Below are 27,232 nucleotides of genomic sequence, written 5' to 3' on the forward strand. Positions count from 1 at the left end.
AGCTTGCAGGAAGTCTTGGATCTCCTTATTTCTGTTTCCTAATAAAAGATTTGCTGCTGTTGTTATGTTGATGCCAATATTTATTTCTGTTGCAGAGACAAAGATTGTTAAAATTTCATATCTTTGGATAATAGGGCATGGAAAACCAAAGTAAGAGGGGATTTTATATCCCTCTGGTTGAGAGAAACTTAGAAATAGAGTTACTTTATTTATTAGCCTGTCAATCTGTTTTCTGTGTTTAGAACTACTTACTTTCTGGTTATGGTCCATTACCCTGACTGACCACTTTCATCTCAGGACATGGGTAATGGAGAGACATGAAGCTGTGCTTTGTCAAAAGACTCAACTCTTACCTTTTCAGGAGATGGAAAGCAAGTTGTAGGTTGTGACTCAAGTGCTGCAGAAGAGAATGAAACTATCCCCATCATAACTGATGACCATAAGTCAGATTTATCTTTTCTTTTATTGTTCCTCTGAAGCTAGTAATAACACACTTGGAAACAACCTTTATCATTCCCTAAGGCTCTGGTAGGATAATAGAAACCAAATTCTGCCCTGCCCATTACATATGAGTTTTGGACAAAGATGAGCCCCTGACCATTGCAGAGCAAAAGTACCCAAGATGATAGCTTAACATGTGAACTACTATGCTGCACTTGGTAAGCTGAACTGTTTCCCTTTCAGTGAAGCAACTGAAGGGACTCTGAAATAAATCATGGGATCAGACAATAGTTAACTGCTTTGTTTGTTCGACGAAGATCTCACTGAGTGAATTTCACAAGGCAGACCTCTTCCATTGTCCCCAAGATTTTAAGTCTAGGCTAAAACACTGTCTACCTTGTGGGGCTTTTGTGTGTTTGGTTTCTGTTGGTTTGGTTTTTTTCCTTTTCCTGCTGCTGCTTCCCTCACAGCTTGTCAGTGTTCTGCAAGGAGTGAGACAAAAGAATGGGAAAATATACTGAATGTGTCCTCAATACAATAAAAGCAAGAAAGTGGTAACCACTGACTGAGAATTAGAACTAAAATTATTCCTCTCTATTCTGAAGGGGTATCTTTGAGATACGACTCATTTTGCTAATAAAAAGCAACACTAACAGCTACTTTAAATAAAAAAAAAAACTGGTGTCCTTTTTCAGTAGAGACTCAATGCAGCACATTCTGCCAAAACCCATTCCCATGTGGGTTTTGGTTTTGTTTAGAAAAACACTGATCACAGTTGAGCATTTGTGAGCAAAAGAGTTCTGGCAGTTCAGTCTTCTTTCAAGTATTTGTTACCACTGCTTGAGGTAAATTGATAACACGTGCTAGAGGAGAGTAACATTTCCAGCAGCCCTGAAACATGCTATTTGGCTCTTTTCACACTGAATAGCTTGTTCTAATGACTTACAGGTAGGATGATTGACCCAACAGTAACTACATGCAAAGATGAACATCAGTGCTTCCTCCTTAAATATGTCACAGTTCTGAGGACACAAAAACAAGACTGTTTTTAAGAATTTTGCATAAGCCATTTGGAACTGGTTGTTGTATTACATGACAACAGACAGATAGAAGAGGTCTCTCAAATTCTTGGATCTGAGTAATTTTTGAACAAGACATAATGCCAAGAGTAAAACAAGCACAAACACTGACAGTAAAAATGCACAGTGAAGTGTTCTGTCAGGTGAATCACTATTGAACTGCAGCAGATGATTGCAAAGCACAATTTCTCCTTTTTGTCTGAAATCAATGGGTGACTGCAAAATAAATAAGAAAAAGTAGTTTTATTTCTTAATTTTTATATTCCTTGAACAATGAAGCCAAGAAAACTAAAACTATAAACTCAGAGGAAGCGAGCTAGAAGACTGCAGTACAGAAAAGAAGAATTAGGGGACTTTTGTGGGCTTGTGAACTCTCTTGCATTGTATATAAGAATGTACAAGGAACCATTGGAATATGAGAAAAATGTGCAAGTTCGACTCATCAGCCATTACGAAGTTTCAAGGTAGAAATTCTGTAGAAAAGCATAATATGATTGTGGTCTGGGATAAAGCACCTGAAAATACTGAACAATCCAGAATCTGCTGAAGCATTTAAACAGCTATGCAAAGCAATGTGGTGTATGGTGAGAACTCATGGCTTGCACAGGTTTACTCTTTTCTGGGTAAAAATCTAGCTGGATGGCTGAGCCCAGAGAGATGTGGTGAACAGAGCTAAATCCAGTTGAAGGCCAGTTACGAGCAGTGTTCCCCAGGGCTCAGTTTTGGGGCCAGTTCTGTTTAATATATTTATCAATGATCTGGATGAGGGGATCGAGTGCACCCTCAGTAGGTTTGCAGATGACACCAAGTTGGGCAGGAGTGTTGATCTGCTCGAGGGTAGGAAGGCTCTGCAGAGGGGTCTGGACAGGCTGGATCAATGGGCCAAGGCCAATTGTAAGAGGTTTAACAAGGCCAAGTGAAGGGTCCTGCACTTGGGTCACAACAACCCCAGGCAACGCTACAGGCCTGGGGCAGAGTGGCTGGAGAGCTGCCTGGTGGAGAAGGCCCTGGGGGTGTTGGTTGACAGCCGGCTGAGCATGAGCCAGCAGCGTGCCCAGGTGGCCAAGGAGGCCAACAGCATCCTGGCTTGTGTCAGCAATGGTGTGGCCAGCAGGAGCAGGGCAGGGATCGTGCCCCTGTACTCGGCACAGGTGAGGCGACACCTCGAATCCTGGGTTCAGTTTTGGGCCCCTCAGGACAAGAAGGACATCGAGGTGCCGGAGCGTGTCCAGAGAAGGGCCACGAAGCTGGTGAAGGATTTGGAGAACAGGTCTTATCTGGAGCGGCTGAGGGAGCTGGGGTTGTTTAGTCTGGAGAAGGGGAGGCTGAGGGGAGACTTTATTGATCTCTGCAACTAATTGAAAGGAGTTTGTAGTGAGATTGGTCTTGCTTTCTTGTCCCAAGTAACAAGTGTTAAGATGAGAGGAAATGGCTTCAAGCTGCATCAGGGGAGGTTTAGATTGGATATTAGGAAAAATCTCTTCCCTGAAAGAGTGGTCAGGCATTGGAACAGGCTGCCCAGAGAGGTGGGGGAGCCACCATCCCTGGAGGTATTTAAAAGATGTGTAGATGTGGCACTCCAGGACATGGTTTAGGAGATATGGTGGTGTTGGGTTGACAGTTGTTCTTAGTGTTTCTAGAGGTTTTTTCCAACCTTAGTGATTCCACGATTCTAACATAGTACACTTACACCATCCTTACTATGTTTTTCTCATCATACTTTAAGAAAATAAACAACCCAAAAGGGGTTGCATCACCTGAAGTTATAGCTGCAGTAGGAAAAAATGTTGTATTACAGCAACCACCAAAAATCAGCTAGAATAAGTGGTGCACAGGGGGCTATAATCCTTCCAAGCCAGAACACTTTGCTACAACGACTAGGAGACTGATCTCTGAATAGAAGAAATCCGCCTTCAGCAATATAAACTCAGAGGATTTATTCTGGTACATAGGATAGGAAAAGGGGAAATAGTTCTTAAAAGGGTTTCTTAAGAGATTGTTAACACTGCTTGGTATCATAGGATGAATGGATACTCATTTTCCAATACTTTCTCAATTCCAGCTGATCAATTTATGAAGCAGGGATGCACAGAATTCCCACATTGTGAGGGATTATTCAACAACAGATCACAGAATAACAGAATGGTAGGGTCTGGAAGGGACCTCTGGAGATCATCTCATCCAACACCCAGTGTTGGGGTTAGAGTGGGGTGCACAGGATATATCCGGAGACAGAGACTCCACACCCTCTCTGGGCAGCCTGTTCCACTTCTCTGTAACTTTCAAAGTAAAGTTTTTCCTCATATTCAGGTGGAACTTCCTCTGTTCCAATTTGTACCCATTGCCCCTTGTCCTGTCCTTAGGCATCACTGAAAAGAGTCCAGTCCCAACCCCTTGACACCCACCCTTTAGATATTTATAAGCATTGATAAGATCCCCCCTGTCTTTTTTCTCCAGGCTGAACAAACCCAGGTCTTTCAGCCTTTCCTTAAAAGAGAGATGCTCCGGCCCCCTGATCATCTCCATAGCTCTCTGCTGGACTCTCTCCAGTAGTTCCCTGTCTTTCTTAAACTGGGAAGCCCAAAACTGGATGCAGTACTCCAGATGTGGCCTCACTAGGGCAGTGTAGAGGGGGAGGATAACCTCCCTCGACCTGCTGGCCACACTCCTTTTAATGCAGCCCAGGATACGATTGGGTTTGTTGACCACAAGGCCACATTGCTACCTACACAGTCTTCAAAAGATGGTTGTTCAGTCTAGCATGTGTTAGTTCTTACTGAGAAATATATTCATATTTGTATACATGGTAATATTCTGTCAGAGAATCATGGAATAATTTATTTCAGGAGGGATCTCTGGAGGTCTCTAGTCCACACTGTTCAAAGCAGATTGAATTTTAAAGTCAGGGTAGGCTGCAGTTTTGAATACCTCCAAGGATGGAGATTCCTGAGCCCTTCTTGGCGTTTGTTCCAGTGCTTTACTGCTGCCATGGTGAAGAAGGTTTTTTTTGGCTCATTTACACCCTAAATTTTCTGTTCTGTAACCTGTAACTCTTGCTTCTTTTCCTTTCAAAGTATATCTGTAAGTTAGAGGGTTGGATCTGGATGATTATAAGATACTGAGACCTTCAAACTGTTTAACTAAGATGTCAGTTTCTAGAAGCACTGGGCTTCTGAGAAAATAGATGTATTTGAATATTACAGTATAATGTTTGAGGCATGCAACAATATATATTTTGCAATAATCTCTTTCAGCCATAGCAATACAATGATCTCTCCTGCCTTTTAAATCTGATTGTTGAATAATTTTTATAGTTCAGAAATGCTCGCAACTAAAATAAGTATATTGAAAAGTGTTCCTTATATGTGTTCTTTATGATCAGAATTGTGTGGGAAAAAAGGACATCTTTGCTATTTCTCCTTTTGTTATGTGCCCACAAAGTGCTCGGATAGTGCTCAGAACACTACCAACCTCAGCCTGAGACTTTATGGGGGAAAAATGGAAAACTGCTATTTTATCTTGTGAAACATGCATATGGTTTCTTTTACCCTGAGCAGCAAATCAGGAAAGATGATGCTTCAGCTGTGCAGATGGAGCTGTACAACAAGTGAAAGAGATGCATGGTGCTAAGGTTTAACTGGTAATTTTAATAAACTTACCTGTGAGCTGGAAGAAAGTGACTTATTGCTCTGTTATTCTTTTGTTATTTGTACCCGAGAAAGTCCTTAAGGAGGCACTATCGTAAATTATATTTTTTATCCTGAGAAACTTTAATTTAATGTGAGAGATAGGAAAGATGAGAAGTTATAACTTTGGAGAATAAAAAGAGAATAGATTGGCTCAGTCATGAAGGGCAGATTTCCAAAAATATTTAAGTAACTAAAGATGCAGTCACACTTATGAAATCATAAAAGCTACTTGTGCTGGGACACGCAAGGTGAGGTGATACAAGTGCTGTGATTGCTTTCAGAAGGGATTTTTTGTGCTGTTCAGTGCATAAATACTTTTCTGTGGGGAAAAAGAAATGTTGGGGTACGAAGGGATTTCAGAACCTAATTTTTTTTAAAGAAACTGTCCTTGACCTTAGATACAGTAAGTCTTGGATTAGACCTAGTGCAGCCAAAAGGTCCCAGAGCCTGATACAGAGCAAAAGTGAAAATTCTTTGAGAAATGGCAGTCAACACGCTTGAATTTCAAACCAGGCAGAGCTCTGAATGCTTTAGAAGGAAGAGCAGACCTGACTCAGAAGGTGAATTGTATTATGAGTATTCTTTTACATTCACTGAGTCCCTTCCACTTCTGTTCTGAAAAAAAAATGTAATGTTCTTCCATAGCTTTTTTTGATAAGAATCTGAACAACTTTAGACTTTTGATTACAAATCACAGATGAATATCAAGAAAAAAAAAAAAAAAGAAAAATCTTAAATTGCTGCGTAAATGTAATGTGTTCATCAAAGGCACACTATCAGCCACACTCACTGTTGAAGCTCTGTATTGTTAGTAATGCTAATACTCATTTTATTACATATTCGAGTTTTATTATATTATTTCATTTATGGTAAAAGTGCAAATTATAAGGCAAAGAAAGTTACCAGTTGGAAAGATAATAAATTTTCCAGTGAACTGAAAGAATTTTATTTTTTCAAATGCAAATTAGGTAAAAACCTAATTACTTTTACTATTTGGGAACATAGATGTTAGTGTATAGTTCAAGAGAAATGGTAGAAATACTTTTTCTGTAGGACACTTTCCATTAAGGAAAAAAAAACCTGTGACAGTCTTCGAAACTAACTATATTTCTATTCTTCGGACAGTTAAGTATCCATATCTCTTGGTTTTGCTGTGATATAAAATTTCAGTAAAACTCTTACTGGTGTGATTGTTATAAAATATAACAGGATATGTGATTACTGACTTCATGCAAATATCTGGGGTTTTTTCAGCCTTAATAAGGTCTCAGGAGACTGCTTTAGCTTGAAAAATCATTCTCATATATGATTTTTCAATTAAACTTTTTGAAACTTGCACCAGGTCTTACAAGACTTTGTCTCATGTAATCTAAATTGTTTCATGTTTATTGTAGCAATATAATGTTTCCAGTGATAAATGGGGCAACCATTTTCCTGTCACTTATTCTAATTGTCTTATGTTCAAAAGGCACATGGGTCACTTAAACATATTTTATAACTTGTCTTTGATTGCATGTTTTGATTATTTTCACCTAGGTAACTTGTTTGCTGAAAAATGTCACATTGTTATAAGATTAGTCATAGTTAGAATTTTTAAAAGGTCTTGATGCTAGATTTTGAGTGACTGATGTTGAGTAGTTTGCTTTTGAAATGTTACTACCAAAATAGGCTTCGCACTTCAGCAGTTTTGTCTGATAGAGTGGAATAACATTGTCCAACATTTTTTGGCAATGGAATATTTCAAAGAAAACCAAAAATTACCCTAACAGAATCTTCTCAACAACATTGGGATTATATTAATTGCTTTTAGTGTTTCACCTACACAGTAGGTCAAATCACCTCCATACTTCAGGAACTTAATAAAGTTTAGCTTTCATCAAGATTTTATGCAATTCAGTATTTTTCACTCTTTTATAAGAAAGGTGGTCTACTCATGTAATCCCAGGTCAACATTTGGGTGAACAGACTCCTCTATTCAACATTTTGAGACTTGGATTTCTTCCTAATTACACTGACTCTGCTTGGAATAACCCAGGATCTTTGGTAATTCCCTGTCTTCTACCTTTTGAACTCTGAGGAGCATTCAGCTCAGCATTTTCATTAATCTACTCACTCTCATCTGTATGAACCTAAATTATTTTCACATAATCTGACAAATTGTTAGTTCTGGTGTGTAAGATGATTACATCTTAGAAAGTGTCCCATGCCCTTTCTGATGAGGCTGAACTGAATTTTATTGAGCCAGAACACTTGCAAAGGAACCAGAGCTCAAGGACAGTGAGAACGGTTGGATAGATGCACTGTGCCAGCAAAAGTCAGGAATACTCAGAGGTCCCTAAAATATCTGTGGGGATCTCATCCTATTTTAAAAGCAGGTTATATAGTGAGGCTGTTCAGTACACAAGGCAAACTGTATCTGTGCCTTCATGAGATGTTCTATGTTGTTGTCAGCAAATGCAAATATCACAACACTGAGCTTCCTCAGACACAAGCAGCTGTTATAAATTTTGAGAATTTTTGACCAGTTTCATTCATCAATACTAAAAAGGAGATTTGTATGCTGAATTATGAATTAAAATGGTGTGCAAAACATGCTGGGTTTTAAATAATTTTTATAGCACTCAAATTTGCTTTAAAACTTTACTGCTCCTTAACAAAGAATCACATTTTTAAAATGTTCTCCCTGTGCATTTGAGGAGCTCTGCTCACAGCAATAATGTCAGGAAGAAGATATATGTAACTGAGAGTAGACCTTACAATACAGTTTTAAAAATTACTTCTACTAAAGCATCTGTTCCAAAGGAACTATAATAGATTTCACTGTGGTTGAAGGTTTTTTTCTATTGACGCTGACAGAATTCTGTGGCTGATTTTAATGGGGGTCAAAATATTACCTCCAGTACATTTATAGGTAATTTTACAAAAATATATTTTCCTTGAAAGTTAGAAAGGTTTTACTTCATTTGCAAATTCCAGTAATCTACTACCTTTGTCTTGTTTGTACATCTTTGTTCAGAAAAGTCTGAGAACAGGTGGAGCATCCACTGTGGGATGGATAGAGCTGCTGTCAGCCATCACATGGCATGGGAGTTGTTAGAGGTACCTCCTTCTGCAGGCTGGGTAAACCGGCAACCTCTATCCTCTGAGCTGAAGTCCAGAATAGTTTGTCAGTCACAACAAATGTATTCTGTGATCATAGCTTGTGTGTGAAATGACGTTTCATGCTCTTCCAAATTCAATAAATAGAATGTTGAAGGATGTTTTGAGCAAGAAAATGAAGAGTAGATTTTCCTTCAGGTTTTAATTAACTCTTTCTAATGAAACGACAGTTCTTGTTGGCAAGGGAAGTGGGGAATCTCCTGCATGTCTTTCATGGACAAGTTGTCAGGGAGCAGCAAAAGAGGGGCTCTGCAAAGGGAGGTAAGCCAGGAGCCAAGGGCAGCAGCAAGGCAGGCAGCACAGTGCCCTCAGAGAAAAGGGGTGCAGCTGGCAGGCCAGAAAATGGTAGAGATGGCTAATGATGAGACATATCTGAATTCAGGTCAAGAAGCCAAAAAGAAAGGCAGGTACCTGCTTACGCCTACATCATCATACATACAGCATAGCTGAGGTAAGGACTGAGAACAAGGACAGCTCCCGAGATGCTGGATGGAGGGTGGTGGTATGGGGGCCCCAAATGAGGCTTCTTATTGCTCTTTGTCACAATTTCGCTCTGCTGATCTGACCTGAGGATACGTGACTGCCGTACTGGAGCAGACTTTGAGCATCAGGTGCTTTGCTTCTGGGCTGGGATGGACGAGGTCGCAGAGGATTACCCAGAAGGGAGGCTACAGGGGCTTTAGGGCAGTCTCTTAGTACACCCCTGATGTGAGAAACATGTCAGACGTTTGCCTTATTGGCTGTAGCTCCGTTAGTAATAAAATAGTCTTTTTTAAAATTAGCTGAGCTGTTAGTGTGTATTCATCTGTTGCCATGATTCTTATATCTCGCTGCAATTCTGATGCTTTTTCAGAGCACTAGGACCCAATTAAAAATAATGGTGCTATTCAGCTGAATTTGGGGGATAAGGAAAAAAAAACTTTTGTGCTCTAGTTGTTTCTATTTGAAAACCCCAACAGTTTTCTTATGAGGGAATTACTAAAAATGGATTGTGAGGTTTGAAGTATAGGAATAACAGTCATAGAAAGACAGACAGGTGAAGATGCACCTATGCCATAGTATACAATACAGGTTAGTACAATGGGATGGGTTAAATACAGTTTCACTGAGAAGTCCCCCAATCATTTAATGGTGTCAGATCCCCAGCGTACACCAGTCTTTATTGGAATCTCAATTTTCTTGCAGTAGAACACTGTCTTTAATAACATACTGAAAATTGAAGTACTTTTCAATCTTGACCAGAATTGAAAAAAAAAAAAAATTGACCTTTTTCAGATTAGCTTTTTGAGATTTACTGCTGTGCCCGTACTTCTTTTGTAATTTTTTTTTTAAATTCAATCTGTAGACTGAACAAGGTAGAAAAAAGCTAAGTGTTTACAGTATATACAGTCACTGAATAATAACTGTTCAATCTCCATTTTTCTGTAAGAGTATTAAATATAATAACTCTATCTAAAGTATCAGGCAGATGACAATAGAAATGATTCATAGGTGTCCTGCCAAAATATTTCTATTTTGGCATACAAATCAAAGTCATGTCAGATTTGCAGAAGACATCTGTGAGTAGTTAATTATTAGCAGCTTGCTTTCAATCAGTCTGAGGAGTTCCTTGACCACATGTCAGGCTTCTGTAAACACTGAAGGAAAAGAATTTCTTGCAACATATGTAGCAGCCACCCTTTTAAAGTTCCAGCGATTCGAAATGAAATGCACCTATTTTTTTAACATGTGAAAAACTGTGTGTAAAAATAAGGCTGACTTTAACACCTCTTAAAATCATTAAGTTTAACACTGGACGTGGTGAGCTATAGTACCTTCTTCTATCAGCAGAAGATAAAATATTCAGAAATTAAGTAGTCCTAATGGGAAAGTAATACTTTTGGGGTTTTGTTTTGTGGTGTAGGTATTGCCATTTATTATTCAATTCTTTAAATTTTAGAGTAAAAACCAAGAAATATGTCAAAGAAGAACATTTTGCTTTCTCTGTGTAAATGACACATGGATTTTTAAAAATTATGACAGGAGGGGAAAAAAAAAGTCTTTGATTAAAAACCTAAACAATAGCTTACAAATACTTGCATGGTAGAAGCTGTAAGAAATAAAGGATTCTTCTGTAAATAGGCTGAAGATTGATCTGTTTGCTACAAAATTAATCATTGGGTACCAACAACGATAGTGAATGCTACTTGCATCTGCTGAGAGTCCTGATTGTATATCGTATAGATTTAGTCTGATATCTTGCATCCTGCAGGATAATGATTCCAAAATTGGAATAATGGAGTACTAAAATCATTAGATATATATTCAGTTTTGTTAAAGCCATAGGATGTCATTGATGATTTTTCCTGAACTACGACTTTCATCTGATACATAATCAGATGAGCAGAAAATAACATTCTAGGAACTTTGACTACTACTGAGAAATGTATGTTTTTTCTGCTTTGTTCCTTCCAAGAAAAAGATGAGATTTTTCAAACCGCCAACCCTTACTTAATTTGATGGATCTTCCACTGAATTTGATGTGCCCTTTCCAGAGGTTAGAAGTATAGAAACATGCTTTCCTTGAACTCCAAGATGCTTATTCTTGAATTCAAATTGTGTTCACCTATGTGTGACAACATGACTGTATATTTGATGTCCTCATAAGTCATTTGTCTGTTACATCCACAAAGGAGGCATAGACTGTCAGATACGCAAGCTGTACAATTGCCTAGGAATAAGGCAGCAGCACTTTATCCATACGTACTCAATCATTTTTAACTGACTGCCACACTGAGGTCTTACACTTCTATTGGGGGTGGGGGGCTAAAACATATTTAGCCTATTGCATGTAGCACTCTAGGGAACTATGACTGTTTTTGATCACACAAGTACAAGCACGCATGACCAGCACTTACACAAAGTCTGTGTTTAAAAACAAGGCCAGCAAAATGGCACATCTCCAGTGTCGTGTCCCTGTGGACACTAGCCTGGCCTCAGAAGCAGAACAGCAAACTTGCTAACTAGCTTCAGTTGAGTGCTGCTTAAGGAAGGCTCACCCACTTTTTTCAGAGCACTAACTTACCGGGGGTAATACCAGGCTCCTTGGGGCAACCCAAGAAATTCCACTGCAACCAGTTGGACTATTTCATTTTTTAAAATAATCAGAGAAATTTGCAAGATTACAGCCCAAATTTAGACTGTAATCTCTCTGGATAGAGACACTTTTATCTCACTTTATGATGGTACAGGGCATAGCATGATATGATCTTGGTTCAGCCTCTGACTGCAGCTGTCAAATAAATAATGAAGTTCTGTGCTGGTATTATTCAGATTACTCCTGAATGTCCAGTATAGGCTAACTCAAATGAAATAGGTCTCCAACTGACATTTTCTTCCTATCATTCTACTTTAAAAAGAGAACAGGAAGCTAGAAAGGGCATAAACTTTATTACTAATGTTTCAATCTCTCTATAACAGTGCCTAATAAAATCTCCTCAATGTTAGTAATGTTCAGTCTTTCCAATCCTAAATGTACAGTGGAAGGCAAAGAGAGTGACATATACATTTCTTTCTCTATTTCCTCCGAAATAAAATTGTGTTAACTCCCAGGAGAAGCTGTAAAAGGACGTGACTGTATTATTCCATTAACCTCTGGTTATAGCTAATTCTGCCTTAATGGGAATATGCGATCTTTTCCTCAATTTAGATGTCATTCTACTGGCATATGGAATATGGTTTATAGGATTCTTACTGGGTCAGTAGATATTTCTTCTGTCAATGGTATTTTCAAAAGCAAAATCTTATTGCCAAGAAAAAGGGTGCTGTAACATCTTTAATATGCAAACATATATTCATCTTAATATTGCTCTTCTTGCTAATAGCTGCAAGCTGACACCTGCTTCTGTTAGCAAGCCTTGTCTAGGTCTCCAATAGCTATTGGAACAGAAAAGCCTGTGCTTAGATGCAGAATTAAAACTACGAAGAAATTTTAACTACTTGATCAAGAAATCTTTGAGAAAATGTTATTCAAAATACAAAGATCTTCCTGGAAATAACTGGAGTAGCTTGGACCAGTCCAGCAATATGATACCAAATACAGAGCTGCTTTTCTAGTAACTTGTATTGAGGCACAGGTTTCAGTGTAGTATTGCTCCCCTAGCTTGTCAGCAGTGCATACAGCTGTATCTTCTTTGCTCCACTCAAATAAATAATAGTTAACCACTAAGGGCAGACAGAGTGAGGCCATCATTTCACAGATATCCTTGCTGGCAAATACACCAATATAGCTCCAATGCCCATTGGTTCCAATCCCTTTTCCACACTGCTTTCTCAGTTGTGCATTGCCCCAAAGGCCTGGATTAAAGTACCGTACAGCACAATAGACCAGAAAAAAAATTTCTGTTCTGATTTTAAGGAATGCCATTTTACTCTTGGGCCTACACAGTTAAGGGGAGGCAACAAGCTACAGAAAGGAGGAGAAGGAAGAAAGTAAGGATGATATAGAGGGTTTCTGACTGGTAATGGACAACAGTACTTCTCACGTCCTTTAACGCCTGCTTCTAAAGAAGTTTAGGCTAGAAATGCTTGCTACAGTCTAATGAGACAAATCTATCCTCTACTATACTGATTCACAGGCAGTACTGGGTTAATGTTAGGTTTCCAATTGCTGTAGGTTCAGACAGGCCCATTCTTTTTCTCCTCTCAGGCACCAGATGTTCTGTTTGTTTTGGTTAGCACTGAATAGCTTTGCAAAGACTTGTAATTGCTAAAGTTTTGTCTCTATCTCCATATGTACTGCAGTAGTGGTGGGTGAAGGTTGTAAAGTTCAGTAAGCATTCCCTCTCTAATAGAAGCATTACCTTTGTGTGCCTTCAGGTACAGCATTCTTCCAGACTGACTATTGTCTTGATGAGGTCTTCAGTTAACTTTTGTCTTGCACTGGAATAATAGTGTTTTTCATGAAGCCTGCATGAATTTTATGTCTTGCTAGCCTGGATGAATCCTGTCTCAGCCCTTCTCAAGTAATATGTAATCCCTGTAGTCACTCCGCTTACACTATTTAACAGTAAATGTCATCATAATATTACCTGTGCTGGTTTTGACTGGGCTAGTTAATTTTCTTCATAGTAGCTAGTATGGGGCTGTGTTTTGGATTTGTGCTGGAAACAGTGTTGGTAACACAGGGATGTTTTCATTCCTGCTGAGCGGGGCTTGCACAGAGTCGAGGCCTTTTCTGCTTCTCACCTCACCCCACCAGTGACTAGGCTGGGGGTGCACAAGGAGCTGGGAGGGGACACAGCCAGGACAGCTGACCCCAACTGACCAAAGGGATATTCCACACCATATGATGTCATGCTCAGCATATAAAGCTGGGGAAGAAGAAAGAAAGGGCAGGACATTCTGAGTTACAGTGTTTGTCTTCCCAAGTCACTGTTACACGTGATGGAGCCCTGCTTTCCTGGAGATGGCTGAGCACCTGCCTGCCCATGGGAAGGAGTGAATTCCTTGTTTTGCTTTGTTTGTCTCTGCAGCTTTTGCTTAACCTATTAAACTGTTCTTATCTCAACCCATGATTTTTCTCACTTTTACTCCTTTTATTCTCTCCCCCAACCCAGTGGGTGGAGTGAGTGAGCTGCTGTGTAGGGTTTAGTTGCCGACCAGAGTTAACCCACGACATTACCTTAGGCAGTAAGGAATCCCTCTATATATCTTTCAGAGGCTTTTTTCAGTATCAGCATTTCAAGTAGCCTTTGATAATCCTGCTGTGACATCAGAGAAAAAGATCCTGTCAACAGTTCAACTTAAAATTTTATTTTTTACACTTGTAAAGGAATACTGATAATAAGTCACCTCTCTTCTCTATTGAACTATTTAAAAGATGTCTCTGTGGAGTCCATGCTGTCATCTGCAAAATGATGAATCTGAAATTTATAGCAGCATTGCAAGAGGCTGGCTGTTCCTTTACACAAAGCTGCCTGGAGATCCTGAATTCCTGTGGTTTCTGTAATATTTGTTCTTAAAGGACCATAACTACTGATATTGAGACCAAGTCTGGGTGGGCTGCATCTCCTAAAGAATAACATGAGTGAGGGGCAGGATTTGCCATCCTGTGATAAAACACAGCCTTTTTAAAGGAAATTTATTACTTGAGGGAAGAGCAGACAAGATGACAAATGGGCCAAGTATTAATTAGCCATGAATGACTCCAGAGGGAGGACAGAAAGCTTGAAAAGAATTTGTAGGATTAGTCTTGGAAACTGTTTCCCCTCACAAATGCTCCAAAGGAGAGCTGTGGCCTTGGAGAAGGAGGAGGTGGGCAAGCTGCTTGACTGGGCATGACACCATCTGAAGTTGAACTGCAGCTAATGAAATGTTCTCCCTGCATTTGGCTCAGTTCATTATGCCAAGTTAATGATCACTAAGCCAAATTTAGTCAACATTTTCATGACTAGTAGTGAATTCTTAGAATGCACTGGAATCTGTTATTTATTTGTAATAGCACTAAGTGCCCCAGTTCAAAGTACATATTAATATAAGTAAGGTTTGCAGTCCATAAAAGGATTTAACTGAAGACTGAGTGAAGATAGCTATACATTTTCACATTATTTTTATTTGGAGAAATAATGATCTTGTAGCAGGTTCCTGATGTTTTGGACTTTTGTCACCCTGTGATTAGAGGCAAAGGATGTTATGCATGTTTTGTAACTGGGGGTCATAAGAGGGTCTAAATACCAAATGTAATGATGTATTTTGCAGTGAAGTTTTGCTACTAATATATTTATCTTCATAGATACCTGCTCCTGCAGGTATTTTATTTAAAAAAATATTCATAACCTGAAAAAGCCAGAGTATTCCAGTTGCTAAATAAAATGAGGACAATTCTGACCACACAGTTATACACAATGTCTTCACAAGGTAGTACAAAGTGCTCACTGTTAGATATGGTGACTCTGATACGGTAACCTGCTTCAGTGCACTTCTGTTAGAAACAGGAAAGATACAATCTTTAGTGTGCTCACTTGATCAGTACAGTGGACTATTACACATATTCAATATTTATTCTAAGTTATTTCTTGTTTAAATCCTTTTTTCTGTTCTAGTTCCTCTTTAAAATACTATATGGCTGTTTGTTTTAGTTTCTCCCACCCTTGAACAGAGCCCAGATCAATGTGCTCAGATCTTTGGGCTATTGTCGTGAGTTTGGCAACAAGGTCAGTAATTTCAGTGGATAGTGGCTCCCTTGGAGGCTCCAAGTTGTGCTGATACTTTAAGGAGGAATTTTGTTATATGACCTTATGTTATATACCTTAAAATGAAGTTTTTTGGTAAACAAGGAAGATGAGATTTTTCTCGTAATCTTGTTTCCTATGTAAAACTAAAAATAGACCCATTGATGTTCGAAATCTCATTTGTGAAGTGCCCCATTCTAGTATTTAGGAATTGTGCAAAATAGTTCTGAAATAATATTTATTTCCACTTTTGCAACTTGGGTTACCTGATTGATACCTGATTAGGCTGACTCTTCCATTAGGAATTTGAACTTGAAGGGCAAAACCAACATACAATGAGTATCCCTCACTGGAAGGAGGAACACACCACTTTGTGGAAGATCCAAGAAAACTGGAACTGCAACAACGCCCAGTGGCAGCAGTTCCAAAGCACACCCCCAGAGATTTGAAGAATCTCTTATGGAAAGAAACAGTTTGAAAACCCAGTATCTTAGCAACAATTTTGCTGAAAAAAATTGGACAACTTTATGAATATGTCCAGTGATAGAGGTCAAGGAAAAATGAAAAAAAAAAATCTTTTTCTGGTTCAAGAAGTGGCAGAACTGCACAAGGTCTACTTGACTGCTTTCAGTAAGACCTTCTGAAATGTACTATCACCGAGGGAGATTGTTGTTGACTCTATTATTTATTGTTGAACATAACTATGCAGGGGCACCAAAGAATAATTCTTAAAAAGGTAGTTAAAATCTGTAATGTCTATCATGGATGGAGGAAAGGGGGAAAAGTATAACACCTTGCAGATAAGTAAATCATAATCTTGGGAAGAAATTGAGATTGCGTATGACCTCTGATTATTTTGAGCATAGTGGGGGAGAGGGTCATATTCTTCTGAAGAGATAGAAACTTACCTGGTGGCTGATAAGAAGCTTAAACTCTGTTCTGGAATCTAAATTAGGTAGAAATATTCTACTCTCAAGATCTCCTGCCTTAGTCATTCCCTTGAGTACTGAAAGAGCTATATGTTAATCTACTGTACTGTAGTGACCCAGTATGTTGTCCAGCTTCTCTTAGGTTTGGGGTTTTTTTGAGGACAAAATCTTTCTTACCCCTGTGTTGTTAGTTCAGGAAGTTTCTTTTTTGTCTTAAATTAATAAGACTCCCAGGAAGTCTTTATATTAACTGACATAAAGCAAGCCTTCAAAGTCTGTGAGCAATCATTTAATATTTGTTAGAGTTTTAGTATGGAAATGTAATTGTTTTACTTTAATTCAGTACGTTTTAATTTCATGTAGGTATTTAATTGCATTTGTTCTATATCTAATATTTCTATGACATTATTTTAGTGTGAAAATTAGCCTCTCTGAACAAATCAACTTTTAGTCACCTGTACCATTTAGTATTTAGGTAGTACTCTCTTGGGCCGCATACCTCCAGGACACAGGGCTCTACCCACCCTGGGGACAGTGATGCACAGACATCAATATGATGGATGCAAAATGTCCGTCTATTTGGCTGCGTCACACGCTTATATAGCTCTTGCGCTTCCTGTTCCTGCCACTCCTATGGGGAGGAGTCTATCTTTCCGTCACATCCCGTAATCTTCCGGTCGCCGATCCCTGTCTATTCCCCTACATCACTCAAGTTCCCTAGTCCAGATTTCAAGGGGACCCCTGCTTATGCAGTTTTGTGTTTTGCCTAATAATGTCCTATCAGTAGGGTATCCTTCTTGCTTGATGCATGAGAAACTGAAGGATCAAGATCTCCTTTAAGATTTTATATGCTTTTTTCTTTCCTCCCCTCAAGGCTAATTTCTAATAATCCCATTCACAAGTATTGACTGATCCCTTAGTTACTTCCGGTGCGGTGGGCAAAGACCTTTTCATTTACTAGAATTAGCAAGGTGAGCTAATTTATAAAACCTGAATCAGGCAACTTAGAGGACATGACTTTGAAATAAAGAAGGCTGATTATGCTTTGGGATTTTATAGTTAATCTGAACTTCATAATTAGCATATGGGCCTATAGTAATCTGAATTTAATCTCTTCAAATTCAATGTCAATCTCTCTCTCAACAAAAAACCATTTGAGGGATCCCTTTTACTTTATTTTAATTTGAACCTTCTTATGAAGCTGATTTATCGAAGTCCAGAATAATTCCCTTTCAAATTAAAAATAATACCTTATTCTCTTAGACAGAAATTGATGGTTTTGTGGTCTTTCAGTTCTCTGAGAAGTGGAGAAGTACAGAGTTCTTGCGTTTTTATACTTCTTAGATGGTATAATTTTTCTAAGAAGAAAATACCTGCAAACAACCTGTTATTCTATAGAGGACTTATACATGCTGGGCTTAAGTTAAAAAAAGGCTGCTACGAATGTCAAAACAAAACAATGAAGGAAAGATTAATTGCATTTTTCAGCTAGCTAATCTTTGTTTAGAAAAAAAAAAAGACTGCAAGATTTTTCCTCTCAGTTTAATTATTGTTGGGGGCTGTTTGGTATTTATGGTGGGTTTTTTTCATATTAACTTCCACTATCTCACTTGCAGAAAGTGAAAGGTAGTATATGAAGCAGGAGATTGTAGAAGGGAAAAAGGACAGTCCTATGATTAAGATAATACAATTATGTAGAGATATTTTTTCCATTCTTTGCACGTTTCCTTCCAGTGCTAGGGTGGCCTCATTGTGAGCATGCCTCATTATGTGGGCCTGCAAGACCTCTGCCAGTCCCATTTTCAGAACATTCAGGCTCTGTGTGGAGGTCCTTAGAGTATCACCTACAGGCAAGGACAAGCTTAGACCCAGCTACACGCGCACCAACTCTGCTCCAGATGGAAGCAGTCACACTAACACTGTGCTGTGCCTGCTACAATACCTTGCTTGCACAAGAGGGCTGTTAGCGTAGGCACATTGCATCTGCCCAGGGCTGCTTACGTACACTAAAGCCTTCGTTCACCAGATGAGCCTAGCTCTATCAGCATTTGCCTAAAAGGTACTATAAAAAGCTACATTTTCTGGCAATGATAGTTTAAGCAGCTCAAACTACTGTTTATTTCAAAGCCAATAAACACTTAACACTGCTTGCCTCAGTCTTGCATCCTTAAAATGTGCAACATCACCCTTAATCTTTCCAATTTGTGAAATTAAAAATGGGAACAGAGATTTTCACCCTAGAGAAAATTCAGAAGCTTTTTTGGCAGTGTAAAATGAAACAAGTTCTGTGGCTACACCATGGGCAAAGAAGAGCTTTTAAAAAAAATATATTACTAATAAGTATTTTCACTAACTGGGCCTTGTCCTATTCCTGCTGGTGACCAGCGATAGGATGTGAGGAAATGGAATGAAGCTGTGTCAGGGGAAGTTCAGACTGGACATTAGGAAAAGGTTCTTCACTGAGAGATGGGTTGGTCACTGGAAGAGGCTCCACAGGGAAGTGGTCATGGCACTGAGCCTGCCAGAGTTCACGAAGTGTCTGGACAACGCTCCTTGTCATATGGTTTAGTTTTAGGTCATCCTGCAAGGAGCAAGGAGGTGGACTTGGTGATATTTATGGGTCCCTTCCAACTTGAGATATTCTACAGCTCTGTGATGCTATCCTGCAATTCAAATGACAGATTTTAGTATCTACAATGTATATGGATTCTTTTTTGGTCCTTGGTCTCATGGAGCCCATGCATACAGCAGGGTGTAATGCTGACTGAGTTCACTGCGGAAAGAAACAGACACTTCCCTGGGTTTTCAATGGTGGTAATATTCAAAGTATATATTATACAGAGGGCATAAAAAGTATAAAGGGCTGGTTGTTGTTTTGTTCTGTTTGTCTTCCAACAAATGACAAATTAATTTAGGAAGGTAAAAAAGAATATGCAGAAAGTGAAGAAACTCTTCCTATTGCAGAGCACGAAATTAGGATGCTTTGTTTTTCCTGTTCATTAACAGTTTCCTGACTTTTTCTTTATGGCAGAAATTTAAAGAAAGTCTGTTTACTTGATTTAGACTGGATATAAAACTTTGCAAATTAATAGTGATTCAAGTATGTCCTGTTTATCAATTTCCTGATGGAGACAGACCCACCACAGCAGTCTGGTACCCCATGGCAGTCAATTGAAACTCTATTTCAAAGTAGTGGGATTCTCCAGAGACACAGACCTCCAATATCATGCATCTAATTGCAGAATGGAGGCCTTGAGGATTTCTGTCTATCTAATGAATTTCCTTGTGACCTCGTTTTCTAAAGCAGCAACAGTTTATTTCTCCTTACTTTGTGCTGGTAAGAACTGGGCTGCAGGAAAGTTACTTGTATGACTTTTGAAGTATTGCATTGTTCATTTAGTCACAGAAAGAATTAACAGATGTGGTTTTACATGAATTGTTTTGCTGTTGCACTAGATAGCAATTTTATCCAGATTTTAAATCATCTGCAAATGTTAAAAAAAGCCAACCAACCAAAAATAAAGTAAGCTTTCTTCTTAGCTTTGAAAGCTAATTTCTCTTTTGTGTTAGATGACTAAGTACCTACCACCAGAAATAAAATCTTTCAGTAAGAAACAGCTAAGCATAATGTCTGTTAAATATGGAAAAAAAACAAAAAACCAACCAACCAAACAAACAAAAAACCCCTACACTGCTGGAACTGCAACTGAGACACTAGCCCAGGCATTAGGAGACTTCTGCCACATCAGCTCGGTGCAGAGGTATTTGAAAGAATCCATAAACCTCTGTAATGTTCCTTTTACCTTTGCCTTGATAGGGAAAGGCAACATACAGGAAATTAAATTAGCCTTCTGTTGAGGTCAGAAGGAAGTTTCCCCCCAAGATCTGTCTCACAGTGGGCCTGCCCTGCTAGACCCTTTACCTCCCCCTCTAAGATGGGCTGGGTGAAGGTGGTGAGAGCCGCTCCGGGAAGTGCTGCCCTCTCTCCAGGGCAGCAGCAAGGTCCAGCACTTTAAAGCAAATACTCTGGAGCCTGGAGTAAGGAGGCTCTTAAAGAACATTATGAAAGCAGTTTTAATTTGACTGTCTCATCTCTTAGACTATATGATGTTCAGGTTTTAAAAAGCTTTTGGTGCTGTGTGTTACAGAAATTGTATAATAAATAAGAGCTTTCTTTAATTTTTTTGAGGATGTATTGAAGGGTAGGCACATGTATGGACAAGTCCATCCTTATCTCTTGTAATTAGTTGGGATATTACTAATGGATTGTATTTACTATGTTAAGCTACTCTCATGTTGGTGGTTTGTGTTGAAGGCAGTGGAACTTGATAGTTTTCAGAATGCCATTTAAAAAAAAGAATACAATGTTTCCATAGCAGGTATGAAGAATTTAATGCCCAGTTCTCACTAAATTTCAGCTGGACTGCTCATGAACTAGTTTTTATACTGGCATTAGAAAAAAGTCCCAAACTGTTTTATAAAAATATTTCCACTTGAGTAATGAATGCAGGAGAAACTTATTACCTGAGATTTTTAGATCAACTCTGTCTTTAATTGCCATTGCTGCCAATGATGCTTTGAAACTCAGCTCTAAGTTTATCATATAACATTTGGTATCAGCTGTAAAATTGTCCGATGTTCAATTGAATAGCATATTTTATTATCCTCCCAAAAGGTTTTAATTAAGATGTTAAGAGGTCAAACAGCTGTGAATGGAAATGATTACTTAAGCTGAAAAATCAAACTTTAGAACCCTTAGTTTCAAATATTTAATTTATGTGCCATATCTTTAGCTTTTTATAGAAATCCATATTAATTTACCTGGTAGAAATTGCAGATGCACTTCTGCTGGTTCAAACCTGGGAGCTGGAAATGAAAAGGAACATGGGAGGCATCTCTGTATTTGTAGAACATCAGATTGCTACACCTTGGCATGGGAGAGTCTCTTCAAGAGAGGATCGAGCCTGGGACACTGGGGTTTAAGGCTGGAAAAACAGGAAGATTTGAAGTAGCACGGGATTCTGAGTGTTTGGTTGAAATTAAAGATTTCTTTTGTTCTTTTTTTTTTCTAGGATTTTCTAGGAATGTTCTTGTTTGTATCCATAATGACCATGTGTGCTTTCTCATGATGACCTTTTTGGAATGTGGGTTATTTTTTTGTTAAGGCTGTGTCTGTGTCTCACTTAATTTTTATTTATGACTGAAGCTGACAAGGTTCTGAATACGGATCTTTAAGAACTTCTCATTTGGTGTGGGTTGGGGAAGGGCAGGGAGGGTGTCTGTCTTTGTGGCTTTTTGTCAGCAAATTCTACTGCCACCCTCAAAAATGCACTGTGTGTGTTTGTGCGTGCATGTTAGGGGGCAGTGTTTTTCCTTAAAGTTCAAGGGGTTTTTGGTGAAAATCCTATAATATGTAATTCTGGAAGCATGTATGAAAATTTCCAAAGCAAAACAATCTTCTTCTGTCTGCACTGTGAACTGCAGCAGGCTGGGGGTCCTAGGAGAACTGTGGGATTAAATTGTTTGAATTTTTTCTAATTTGCTGCCTGAATAGGTTTGAAAATTGGAAGTACCCCTGAAGATTGAGTGGAGAAATGCAATATTCTGAGCCCACCAAAGGAGGCAGAGGTGTCTAAGACCCGGGGACTGGACAGCCTTTTAGCACCGGTCTTGTTGTAAGGGCTAGATCCTGCTAGGCTGTAACAGTGAATGTAGATAGTGCAATAGTCATAGGGACTCTTTTCCCTGTGCTTATCATCCTCTCTGTGCCTATCTCACCTCTTTCTATTCCTTTCCTGAAACAAATTCCTAAAATATATCTGAAGAGTTGTGTTTGTTACCTCTGTAAATTAAAAAATAATAGATGGCCTATTTTAAAAGCATCTTTCCTGGCAGACACGTGTCGTCTGTCATAGGAATCTAATTCAGAGGCACAGCAGGTTTCCAGCCATTAGCAGATGTTGTAGGTTACATTCCGTTCACTAACCTTGGAAAAAATACCCTGCACATATTTTGACAAGGGAGAACTGCACCTCTTGGGACAAAGCTTGCCATGCTATAGCACTCTTGCTTTAAAATATTTTCCAAAAAGAAAGAGATGTGAGAGACCTTCATATAGTGGAAGGGCAAGAAAGCAAATGTTCACTTTCCAATATGCAAGAGCAGCTTCCCAAAGTAAAGCAAAAATGAAATCAAAACAGAACTCCAGTGGCAATAAAATGTAATTATTTTTGTGACAGTGTCTTTCAATTGAATTTCAGGTTGTGCTTTCTTTCTTGCCTGCCGCACTCCCCTGCAACAGATACAGCACTGGCTGATATCTTGGAGATAGAACAGAAGTCAAATCTATGGCGGTAGCCTCTCCTCATCTTCCTCCCCTCATCTGTTTCTCATCTTCCTCTTGTGTAGCTCTGATGTGGTCCCTCAAAGATGGAGGGGATTATTCCCCTTCAGTCCCCTTGAATTCAGGAGGTAATGATAGGATTTAACACTACGTTCAAGAAAGAGCTAAACAGCAATATACAGGAGTCTGAAGGTAAACTGTCTGTCAAGAGACGTATCAGTCTTGCTCTTCTGCACTGTGTAGCTAAGGGCAACTGAGATCATGGCAAGAGTACAGCTCTGAGCCAGCCCATGGTGGAAGGAACCACCATGCCACAGTATAGCAGCATCCTTACTTGCAGCGTAGTTATCTGTACCTGGAGCTGCCAGGTTTACCTGCACGAATGCACTAATTTTAGGCCTCACAGTGGTGAGATAAGACTAAAATACTGCAAACCACAGCATCTGTAGCTCAACTAAGCTGTTGGGAATTGCTGGAGGGCATGCTATATTGTTGGGAGTCCCAGAGGAGCTTCACTAATGTATCAGAATCCATTATATGCAAGCAATATTTCTAAACACTTGCAGCAGAAGTCTCAACTCAGCAATAACTGAGAATTATGACCCTCGGGGTGGAAAGCAAAATGTTCTGTTGTTATGGTAGGAAATAATGGATGTCATCTCAACTAACTGTTATGCCCCATGATTCAGCTCGTCTGTGCCAGGATCATCTCAGCACAGAAGAGAAGGAAGCCTTCTGTGGCTCATCCATGCTTTCACAGAAAGGGTTCTGGCCCTTGCTTCCCCTTGGTAGCCCAGGTACATCATTTGCGGAGCACCTGCCAGAGAGCTGGGGGCATTCTCATCCTCTTTCTTTGTCTCTCTGCCCTGACGTAACACATGCTCTTGTTGTAGTTTTGCAGATTGAATGGTCTGGGTTTGATCTTAGGACTTCACAGTGATGTGAAGAATGACTAGAAAATTATGTTTGGGTAAAATTTTATGTTCTGCTCCTTTGTCAGGGTTATAGTTATTGCACAATATTCAGATAAGGATTATACAATAAGGTACAGAATAGACTGAATGTTCAGATATCCAGGTTTCTAAAGGTTTATTGATCAGCCAAGATAATGCAGCTAAAGTATCCTAACTGAAATTTAAAAAAATTAGCTTATATTTTTCTATATTTACAGAATTTAAGGTATAAATCAAAAATACACTTCTAAAAAATAGGATGTCAAATGAGGGAAAGCCTTGTAAGTGAGAATAATTTTCATTTTGATTGTCGTGCAGGCTGAATAGTAACTGAAACCTATCAATTTCTGAAACAGGTGGGACAAAAATATTGGAATAGTCTTGTCACTATCCTCAAGTTTGTATGTGTGACTGCACTGAACTGCTCTTCTTACACAAGTTAAAAGGCTGTTGATTTCTTCAAGATGTTCATTTGAACATTTTAAAAAAAAAAAAAAGAAAAAAATTTAAAGTGGAAAACCATCCAAAATACCATATTTTACAATGAAAATGACTGGGTGAGATCCAGGGAGCAGACCACAACAGAAAATTTAAGAGCCACAGATAACTTCGTAAGTGCTAACAGCAATAAAAGGAAACAAACTGCTCCTGTGGTATTCAGTTTTCTGTCCAAATTCTCAAATTTGAAACTGAGGTAGACCAGTCACTAATGTAGAAGAAAATCATATATGAGGTGAAAATGTCTTTTTTCTCACTTTTTAAATGAAAGTTAATTCACAGTATCCAAAATTATCTGTACATATAAGATATGGATGGTTTCAGGTTTTCTATGTAATTAGTGTATTTGGTACTTTGTTTTATGAATATTTATTTTTCTGAGGTTATTCAGAAGCAAAGACCTAATCTTGAGTGAGTAAAAACTTCTACTAAACAAAGGAAATACCAGCTTTTAATTTCTCTATTTCATCTACAGGAAAACTTACTATAGCAGTGGCCCAATTCAGGTAATAAGAAATTTTTAAGTGGTCTATATTTGAGATTATATAAAGTTTAAAATTAAAGCCTAGTCAGTTTCCAAAGATCTGGAATTTTTTAAAATAAAATTTTAAGAAGAAATCTATGCCCAAGCCCTCAAACTTACAGAATATCTTAAGAGTTACTCTTTGTACAAGGATAGTCTTTGTTATCTAGGCAGGCTTCTGTCCCCAATAATAGAAAGGAGGCAAATATCCTATATGTTATGGGATTAGGCCTTTAGGTAGTTTCAGCCTCACCTCTGAGGCCATGAGTTACAAGTTGCTTCCTTTAAGGCTTATCCATTGATAGTCCTGCTCTTTATAGTTTTGTCTGCAGTACTCTTAGAAAGAAGTTAGTAACCTTCATAATGTGAAAGAAACTTGAATTGTCCATCAGCCTTGGCACTGCTGGATGACAGCAGTTAATGAAATCAGATGGCTGCCTGCTTCCTGAGAGCGCTGGGTCCCTGTGCTTCTGCGAAACCTTCATCCACAGCCTGCGAGGTAGCAAGTGATCATTTCAGCCGGGTACAGTCAATAGGTTTCTTCTGAATGATCTCACCTCATTTGTGCCTTTGCAAAAGGGCTAAAATGTGCACTTACAACATCTTCATGCTTCAGTACCAGCATCTGGATATGTTGGGATATAACAACAGTGATGAGGTTTGCTGATTCTGTGGTATTGCTCCTGTTAGGGCTCTTACAAACCAGTTTGAAAGTAAATTGGCATGGAAGCAGCAAGACATAAGATTTAGCTTAGCCTGCCCAACCTATAATAATCACCATCATATGTCTGTTAAACAATGTTAAGCACAGTTCTATTTAAAAAGCAATAATGTCTGCTCCTGATAATGTACTTGCATTGGAAACTGTGAAGACTGACATATAAAATGCTTGTTTGGCTGAATAACATTTTCCCCAGGTTTATTACAGTTTAAGATAGACTATATCTACATTTCAGAGGATGTGCTTTTATTATTAGTTACAATAAGAAGTGTATTCTGGCTGCAGTAAGTATAAGGACCACAATTTCTCACTGCTGTGTGTACTTACCCACAGTTGTAATTGCTGCTATGCCTCCTTAATGTGGTATTTCTCTTGATGGACAGAATGCTGCTGTGGATACCAAAACCACTCATGGTCAGACAAGATCCTCCAAGGTTAATGATGAAAATGTACTCTGAAAGCAGAAGCACTGGGGCCAGTGCTGTCAGCAATGTAGGGACAGGTGTGAGTGCTTCCATGTTCACGTGTTCTGGGTTTGTTCAACCCATATTCTGTGCTTCAACCCCTGCCCACCTTGGTTGTGCTGCACTTGCTCCATAGTGTCTATGCCTTTCTTGTCCTGAGAGGCCCAACTCTGGACAAAATATTCCAGTGCCAGAAAGAAGGTAATAACCCCCAATATATCAGCCACTACCCCCTTGTTGTTATCATCTACCAACTTGCAGAGGGTGTTCTCATGCTCACCATCCAAGTTGTTAGCAAAAACCTTGAGAAATATTGGGCCCAGTGATGAAGTATCAGTCCTGAGAGGTACCACTAGCAACTGACCACCAGCTGGACTTTGGCTTTTCCCTGTCGCTTTTCTTGTTTCTTCTCTTGTGACTAGAAATGGCTTTGAGGAGGTCTTGCTCCATAATTCTCCCACAGACTGAGGTTCCCCAGAACCTTCTTATGTTTCTTGAAGATGGGCTATGTGCCTTTCTCCAGTCATCAGGAAAGTCCCTGAGCACCATGCCCTATGAAATTCAGCTTCCTCAGGACCTTCAGATGCACTGCATCTGGTTGCATGGGCTTGTATACTGTTCAGTCCTGCCAATGGCCTTCGTAATTATAGAAACACAAGATTTATACCAAGAGAGAAATGCACTGAACCAAAACATTGTTGGAGATTCTGCTGCTGCAAATCGGAATTTTAAATTATTTTTTTTCTTAAATCAGCTGTGCCACATCAGCTTATACCAACTTCTGCTTTGGCAGATGGTTGAGCATTCCATAAGATGGAAAGAGAATATTTGGTATATGTCTTTATTGATACCAATCTCAATATATTTAATGTCTAGAAAGGATCTTTCTGTTGCCAGTATCTTCTAGTAAAGTTTAGGGTTGGTTTCTTGAAACCTGTAATGTTTTTTTCTGATAGAAATGTGTGAATGACTATTCTTTGTAATGGATAAGATAAAGAAAAATTACAGTGTGGCTAACAGACAGACAGGAGAAATCTAGCTCTTCTGAATTCTTTATCAATGCTTTTTCATAGGAAATATTTTCTGCTTGTTTTGAATGGAAGGCTGACTGGACCAACAGGCTGGTAATGATATTCCAAAGCTTTTTCCTTAAATCACAGACCAGATCAGCAAAGCAGTAACCATAAGGTTTTGCTCTCTAAAGACTGATTGATGGCCTATG

Source organism: Phalacrocorax carbo, chromosome 11 (assembly GCF_963921805.1).
Source record: "Phalacrocorax carbo chromosome 11, bPhaCar2.1, whole genome shotgun sequence".
NCBI lineage: Eukaryota > Metazoa > Chordata > Aves > Suliformes > Phalacrocoracidae > Phalacrocorax > Phalacrocorax carbo.